The following is a 9,000-nucleotide window of genomic DNA, read 5'->3' as shown; positions in this document are numbered from 1 at the left end:
TTTTAGCATGAACTGCTGTCTGGATTTCTTCTTCCATACACATGAGAATATATATTCAAGTAGGAATATCTAATTCACATCAAATAATCCCAGGGTTTATTAGGACAACCCTACAATCAAGATGATGCTAAAATTGGTCCTGACAACTTATTAATTTTCTGTAATCTGAATTAGCATCCGATTGGTATACAAGTTATCAACTGTATATCGTACTTGTTCTCCAACTCTTGTGTTTTCCTCCATTCTGCAAGATCTGAGATCAGCATACCTGTTGTTGCCCAGGAACCACACATAGAGCAGTTATCCTGAGTACTATATCACTTGATTTGCAAACTAAGGGTGAAACCAAATTTTGTCTGGATAACTTGCTCACAGTATCCTGGAGTAGAGATGAACACAAGTGGCAGGTGTTAAATAACTGATTCTGTGACAATTTTTTGTGCCAAAATTGAAATCATAGATGAAATTAAGTGATTAAAATTTTGTAGTTTCAGAGCAGGGCATGGTGGCACACTCCTTTAATCCCAGCACTTGGGAGGCCGAGGAAGACGGATTTCTGAGTTCGAGGTCAGCCTGGTCTACAAAGTGAGTTCCAGGACAGCCAGGGCTATACAGAGAAACCCTGTCTCGAAACAACCAAAAAAAAATGTAGTTTCAGAATTAAATAAGCATATCTATAATCAGATCATTGATGCATTTAAGAAATGTTCAATTTAAAATCTTTTCATTTGTGTTTCGAGTAAAGCACAATTTTAATTCATCATGTCAACTATTCCCTTTCCTATAACCCCTTCCACATTCATCATTCCTACTCCCTCCTAAATCTATGGCCTTTTTTCTTTAATCCATATTCATATATGATTCTGTGACCATTTTTATGCCAAATTTTAAATCCTAGAAGAAATAAAATGATGAGAATTTTTTTTGTTTCAAGTTAAATAAGCAATCTGTTACTAGATCACTGATGAATTTGAGAGATGTTCCATATATGTATGTATGTATATACACATACATATATGCATGTGTATGGATATATAAGTATATCTGTATGTGTGTGTATATATATATGATTTGATGAGTCCACTGATAATTCATCCATAAATGACTTGTAATTGATATATGCTCAATTTAAAAAAATAAAACCTGCATAAAAATTGAGGCACAGAAGTGAAAGAAATATCATCTGCCTCCTTTTCTTCTCATTAAACATGGGATGGAATTATTATCCTGTCATCAGTTTTCTTCATTATTATTTTCTTATTCTTTTGTCATTCTTAAAGTTATTATTTGGGAAGAAATAACCAAATACACAAAATCTACAAAATATTAAGGGATTTAAATAGTATCTTTCTTTAGGAATGCAATAGAATAGTGAATATAGATTCACATTTATGGCTATCATGTTTCTTATTGGTCCAAATTAATGTGGTTCCTTTAACAAGAAGCTAGAGAAAGCACCGAAGGAGCTGGGGGGATCTGCAAACCTATAGGTAGAACAACAATATGAACTAACCAGTACGCCCCCAGAGCTCATGTTTCTAGCTGCATATGTATCAGAAGATGGTCTAGCCGGCCATCAGTGGAAAGAGAGGCCCATTGGTCTTGCAAACTTTATATGCCTCAGTACAGGGGAATGCCAGGGTCAAGAAGTGGGAGTGAGTGGGTGGGGAAGTGGGTGTGGGAGGGTATGGAGGACTTTTGGGATAGCATTGGAAATGTAAAGGAAATAAATACCTAATAATAAAAAAAAAAGAAAAAAAAAGTTTTACTAAAGTACAATGAAGTCTTTCTGTTTGAACCATATCAAATCCATAATAAAATTTGGGTGAAATAATGGTGGTTCGGAATGTAATCTTAAAACACTAGACTTTGAAAAAAAGTATTTTATTTGTGTGTCATTGTGCCTTAATATGTGTCTGAACTACGTGAGTGTCATCAATGCTATAAAGGGTACAATCATTTGAAACTGGATTTTTATACAGCTTTAAGCAACTGTGTAGGTGCTAAAAATATGACCTAGTTCTTCCGTAAAAGAAGTGAGTTCTCTTAAACACTGAGCTGTCCGTCTGACCTCCCATCTAGACACACGTTTGACAAAGTATTTTTCAAGGAAGAAGGAGTAACAAAATTTAGTTAGTAGTTATATAAACTTAAGGACCTGGTTACTGTATATTGTCTAAGATAAATGTAGTTTTTTAATTCTGAAAATCTGAATTTTTAACCATTCAATGATTAAATTCGTATTTCTACGAATGCTGTCCAGTGAAATGATTGTGAATAAAGACTAGGAAAGGTACAAGCACTAGCAAGTTAGAAGGGCATGTACGATGCATATTCACTGCAACTCTAGGCATATATTCTGTAGATTCTAAATTTTGCACTGAAATTTACTTTCTTCTCATTGACTGGCTGTAAATGGCTCCAGGACATTGATTTGGAAGAGAACATACTTCACTTCTAAACAAACTCTCCTATTGTAGCTAAAAACTCACCATGGAAATTCTAATTGGTGAGTCTTAGAATTTAATAGATTCCAAGGAGCTGTTTGGATTTTGTAGTTTTCCCATTTTATTGTGGCTTAAGACAAATTTAACTTTATTTTTCCTGTACCATTTAAAGGAATGAATCTCTCCTAGACTGGATATCCATAGGGCTGTGATTGAAGAGTACTCAGAGACTCAACCCCTTCTCTTCAAACCAGGGAACGTTCATTGTTGGTTATTCTTTATAAACTTAGTTTCAAAAGTAGAAATTCAAAACAAATTATTTAAAATTTTATTATAGAAAAATATTATTGCAATGTTTAAAATTATTATGATTCAATGAAACGTCCCATTTCCCCCGAACTAACTTTCTCTGTTCTACCAGAAAATGTATATCATTTACTCTTCATAACACTTTATTGTTTAATTAGTGAGGTTTCTGATTTCTTCTTTAGAGGAGAAGCCTAAAGTGGACACCCTATTTACAAAACAGTGTTGTTGTTGTTGTTGTTGTTGTTGTTGTTTTTCAGGCAAGGACATGGGAGAAAGGAGATTGTTTAATCCCACACTGATACATGACATCTGTAGATGGACATCTGGTGTTGCTATCATGTGGTATCAAAAAATTAAACTTGACAACAGCAGCAATGGACAGGGCTCTGCTGGACACAGCAATGACACTGAAATCATCATCTCAAGTAAGGTTAAAAGAGTTTTCTTGTCCAGCAAACACTTTTCTAGGAGCTCTGTGATGAGATTTTGTGCTGTATCTGGACTAGGTCCTACATTCTTCTTATTGTAAGAATATAGAAAATACATTTCCTTAGTCCACACCTTGAAAGGCAGAAACTCCTGGAGGTTTCACTGCTCAGACAAGCTTCTTAAACCTAGAAATATTAGGAGCTGAGATCAATCTGAAGTTAGATCATTAAATTACTCATTAACATCGTTGAATATCTTCAGAAAGTATAATCATTTTCTTTTATATTGAATATATTTCATGTCTGTAAGTCATTATGTTTGTATTTTTTTTTTCTTTCAGTAAGGTGATTCAGTACAAAAGCCTCCTTTTTGGCCATTTCATTTGGAGTACAACAAAAAGCTAGACATAAATTTATAATTATTTTCTACATGAGGACAATAGAATATATTTATTAGGTTGATGTAAGTATGTAAGTGAACAGCCACACACTCAAAACCTGGCAACACAAATAATTATAAATTCTGTCTTCCTAAGTGGGAACAAGGGGAACCCTTGATCTCCTGTTCTCAATGAGTTCAATTTCTTAATTAAGTTTCTCAATTTCACAATTACAACAGCTTTGTCATTTCGACTTTTTTTTTTCTGGAAAGCATCATGTGAAATACACTCTTCAGTCCCTAGAAGCCTGTACTACTGTTCTCTTTTATACTTAACAGCAACAAAGACTAAGCAAAGTGAATCTGGGGATTGTAATGTGTCTCCAGAGAAGAATCCCCCAAAAGACTGATCTCTAATGTAGCAAATCAATCAAATTTAAAGAATTCTCTCAGCTCTTCCCTTGAATCTAGGTAAGACGTGCTCAAACATCAGTTCTGCAAAGCTTCACCACCAATGATACCAAAGAAACAATTCTATCCAAACCTATTACAGCAAAATAATACACTTAAAAAAATGTGTTTAAAAGAGCATAGGTAAAGGTGTACTTAAGAATCCTGGTTGACGTAATGTTCTAGTTAGCAATTCAAGTAGTATTGAATAGATATGGGGAGAGTGGGATTCCTTGTCTTGTGTCTGATTTTAGTGGGATTGCTTCAAATATCTCGCCATTAAATTTGATATTACCTGTTGGTTAGCCATAAATTGCTTTTATTATGTTTAGATACGGGTATTGAATTCTGATCTCTCTTATACTTTTAACATGAAGGGGTATTGTATTTTGTCAAATGCTTTTTCTGCATCTAAGGGGATAATCATGTGATTTTTTTTCTTTGAATTTGTTTATATAGTGGATTACATTGATGGAGTTTTGTATATTGAACCGACCTTGCATCCCTGGGACGGAGCCTAATTGATTGTGGTAAATGATGGTTTTGATGTGTTGTTGGATTCTATTTCCAAGAATTTTATTGAGTAAATTTGCATCGATAGTCACAAGTAAGGTTGATCTAAAGTCCTCTCTTTTTGGGTTGGATCCTTGTGTGGTTTAGGCATCAGAATATTTGGAGCTTCATAGAATGATTCAGTGCTACTTCTGTTTCTATTTTATGGAATAGTTTGAGGAATATTGGTGTTAGTTCTTCTTTGAAGGTCTGGTATAATTCTGCACTACATCCATCTTGCCCTGGGCTTTTTTTTTTTTTTTTTTTTGGTTAGGAGGTTTTTATATTTTCTTTTCCCTTGTGGGATATGGGCCTATTTAGGTATCTTACCTGCTCTTGATTTAATTTTGTTATGTGGTATCTGTCTAGAAAACCATCCATTTCATCTAGATTTTCTAGTTTTGTTGAGAGTCAAAGGTTATTTTTAATTTCCTCCATTTCTTTTCATTTATGATTTTGTTCATTTGGATACTGCCTCTGGGCACTTTAGTTAGTTTAGCTAGGGGTTTATCTATCTTGTTGATTCTCTCAAAGAACCAGCTTTTGGTTTTGTTTATTCTTTGTATTGTTCTCTTTATTTCTATTTGGTTGATTTCTGGCATGAGTTTGATTATTTCCTGCCATCTACTCCTCTTGAAAAAAAAAAAAACTTCAGTAAATCATGCTGAACTAACTGGCTGTCTATATGTAGAAAAATAAAAATAGACCCTTATTGTTCACCTTTCACAAAGCTCAAATCCAAGTGGACCAAGGACCTCTGCATAAAACCAAATACACTGAATCTAATAGTAGAGAAAGTGGGAAAGAGCCTTAAACTCATTGTCACAGGGGGTAATTTCCCAAACTGAACTCCAATGGCTAATATTCTAAAAATCAAGAATTGATGAATGGGATCTCATAAAACTGAAAAGCTTCTGTAAGGCAAAGGACATAATCAATAAAACAAATAAGCAACCTAGAGATTGGGGGAAAAAAAAAAAAACTTCAGTAACCACAAATCCGATAGAAGGCTAATATCCAAAATATACAAGGAACTCAACAAACTAACTGTAAAAAAAACTAAACCCAATGAAAAATGGGTTATATAACTAAACTGAGAATTCACAACAGAGGAATCTCAAATGGCTGAGGAATACCTAAAGAAATATTTGAAGTCCTTTAGTGAGCAGAGATATTCAAATCAAAATGACACTGAGATTCCACTTTACACTAATCAGAATGGCTGAGATCAAACCCACAGGTTACACCACATGTTGGAGAGGATATGGAGAAAGAGGAATATTCCTGCATTGCTGGTGGGATTGCAAACTGGTACAGCCACTCTGGAAGTCAATCTGGAGGTTCCTCAGAAATTTGGATCTACCTGAAGACCCAGCAATAACACTCTTAGGAATATACCCAAAAGATGCCTCACCATGCCAGAGAGGTATATGTTCTACTATGTTCATAGAGACCTTATTACCGATAGCTAGAAGATGGAAACAACACAAATGTTCCACAACAGAAGAATGGATACAGAAAATGGGATTCATTTACACAATAGAATACTACTCAACTATTAAGAACAAAGACTTCGTGAGTTTTCCAGGCAAATGGATGAAACCAGAAAGTGTCAATCTGTGCGAGACAACTCTGACCCAAAAGGACATGCATGGTATGTACTCACTAATAAGTGGATATTAGCTAAAAAGAAAAGTACAGAATACCCAAGATACAGTCCACAGAACCTCAAAAAGTTCAACAAGCTGAAGGTCCCAAGCAAGAATGCCTCAGTCCCACTTGGGAAGGAGAAGAAAGTGACAACAAGGGGGAAAGGGGGAGACACCTGGGAGAGAAAGGGAACGGGGTCAGGGAGAGGGAAACATGAACTGGTATCCGGTGGGAGAAATGGCCTGAAGACCTGAGGGCCAGCAGAAAGAATGGAGACAGGCAACCTTGGGATGTAGGAGGTTGGGGGAACTGCCCAGAATGTACCAGAGACCTGGGAGGTGAGAGACTCTCAGGATTCAAGAGGAAGGACCTTAGATGAAATTTCCTACAGTGGGGAGAGGGAACATGTAGAACCCATATCCAGGAGAAAGAAAGGTCATCAAGTGAGGGATGGGGTTGCCATTCCACAGTCAAAAACTCTGTTTTTCCTGTCTCAAAGAACTGGAGGGACAGAAATGGTGAAGAGCCTGAGAAACAAGAGGTCAAGTGACAGCCCTAAATTGCACCCAGCTCAAGGGGAGGTCCCAAGGCCTGAAACTATTACTGAAGCTATGAAGTGCTCACAAAATTGGACCTAACATGACTGCCCCCAAAAGACCCAAGAAGCAGCTGAAAGAGTCAGATGCAGATGTTTGCACCCAACCAATGGACAGAAGCTGTGGACCCCTGTGGTTGAATTAGAGAAAAGCTAGAAGTTGAAGAGGAAGGCGACCCTGTAGAAGGGCCAGCGGTCTCAATTAACCTGGACCCTCAAGATCACTCAGACAATAGACCACCATCTAGGAAGCATATGCCAGCTGATATGAGGCTCCCCACATATATATAGCCAAGAACTTTTGTATCTGAGTTCAGTCAGAAAAGATGCACTTAGCCCTCAAGAGACTGGAGGCCATGGGGAATTTATAGGTCTGGTGGGGTTGGTGAGGGGACATCCTTGTTGACTCCAAGTATGGACTAAACAGTTGGAGGGTGGACTCGGAGGGGAATAAAATCTGGAATGTAAAAAAAAGAAGAATGAAAGAAAGAAAGAAAGAAAGAAAGAAAGAAAGACAGACAGACAGACAGACAGACAGACAGACAGAAAGAAAGAAAGAAAGAAAGAAAGAAAGAAAGAAAGAAAGAAAGAAAGAAAGAAAGAAGGAAAGAAGGAAAGAAGGAAAGAAAGAGAAAAAAAGAAAAAAAAGAAAAGGAAAGAAAGGGAAAACAATAAAAAAGAAGCATGGTTGAATCAAAGATGGCTACATCTTCCAAAAATTCTATGATCATGTGGTCTCAAATTCGCAAACACTACTTTACCTGAGTACTATCATAAGTCAAGTTTAAATACAAGCTTACACAGGCACACACAAACACACACACATGCACACACACACAAACATACACACACACACACACACACGCACAGAGAGAAAGAGAGAGAGACAGAGAGAGAGACAGAGAGACAGAGAGAGACAGAGAGAGACAGAGAGAGAGACAAAGAAAGAAAGAGACAGACAGACAGAGAGAGAGAGAGAGAGAGAGAGAGAGAGAGAGAGAGAGAGAGAGAGAGAGAAATGGCTGCATTTTGAGTCAAGAAGAATTGGGAACAGAACAAAGCAGTGTCCTCTTTTCTTTAAACATTTTTTTATTATTTTCTTCATTTACATTTCAAATGCTGTCCTGAAAGTACCCTATACCCTCCCCCGCCCTGCTCCCTAACTCACCCACTCCCGCTTCCTGGCCCTGGCATTTCCCTGTACTGGGGCATATAATCTTTGCAAGACCAAGGGCCTCTCCTACCAATCATTGCCAACTAAGCCATCTTCTGCTACATATGCAGCTAGAGGCATGAGCTCAGGGGTTATTGGTTAGTTCATATTGTATGTTCCACCTATAGGGTTACAGACCCCTTCAGCTCCTTGGGTACCTTTTCTAGCTCCTCCATTGGGGGCCCTTTGTTCCATCCAATAGATGACTGTGAGCATCCACTTCTGTATTTGTCAGGCACTGGCATAGCCTCACAAGAGACAGCTATATCAGGGTCATTTTAGCAAACTCTTGCTGGCATATGCAATAGTGTCTGCGTTTGGTGGCTGATTATGGTATGGATCCCTGGGTGGGGCAGTCTCTGGATGGTCCTTCCTTCTGTCTCAGCTCTGAACTTTTTCTCTGTAACTCCTTCCATGGGTATTTTTTCCCTATTCTGAGGAGAGATGAAGTATCCATACTTTGCTCTTCCTTCTTCTTGAGTTTCATGTGTTTTGCAAATTGTATCCTGTCCTATTAATCCATGTTTCTGTTACCACAGGCAGCATTAACATCCTCCTCACTTTTATCCCAATCCTATGCTTTTCTGTGTTGTTCTGCATTTTGTGATAGTATCTCCAGAGCTCATTCTGCTTTGTCAATCACTAAAGTCATCTCAGGTTCATGATGACTCAAAGTCATGACCAGCAGAAAACATCTGAGCATTTCCTAATACTTTGTCTCTGGTTCCTGGGGTTACATCCTTTCTGTCACGTCTTCTATGATGTCCCATGATTGTTTCTGGTGGTAGTAAATGCACTCAATTCTCATCTTAGCTTTGGATTATCATATCATAGAAATAGACATTTATTCTCTGAAGTTTAACTAAACATGAATTTTTGTCAGTAATGATGAAACTTTGTAAAACAACTCACAACAAAGGAGGTGACAGGTTCAGGAATCAATAAGCTTAAGCACAAATGTTTACAAGTGTACATGA

This window comes from Mus musculus, chromosome 13, assembly GCF_000001635.26.
Source record: "Mus musculus strain C57BL/6J chromosome 13, GRCm38.p6 C57BL/6J".
In the NCBI taxonomy this organism is placed as follows: Eukaryota; Metazoa; Chordata; class Mammalia; order Rodentia; family Muridae; genus Mus; species Mus musculus.
This window is presented reverse-complemented; position numbering follows the sequence as displayed.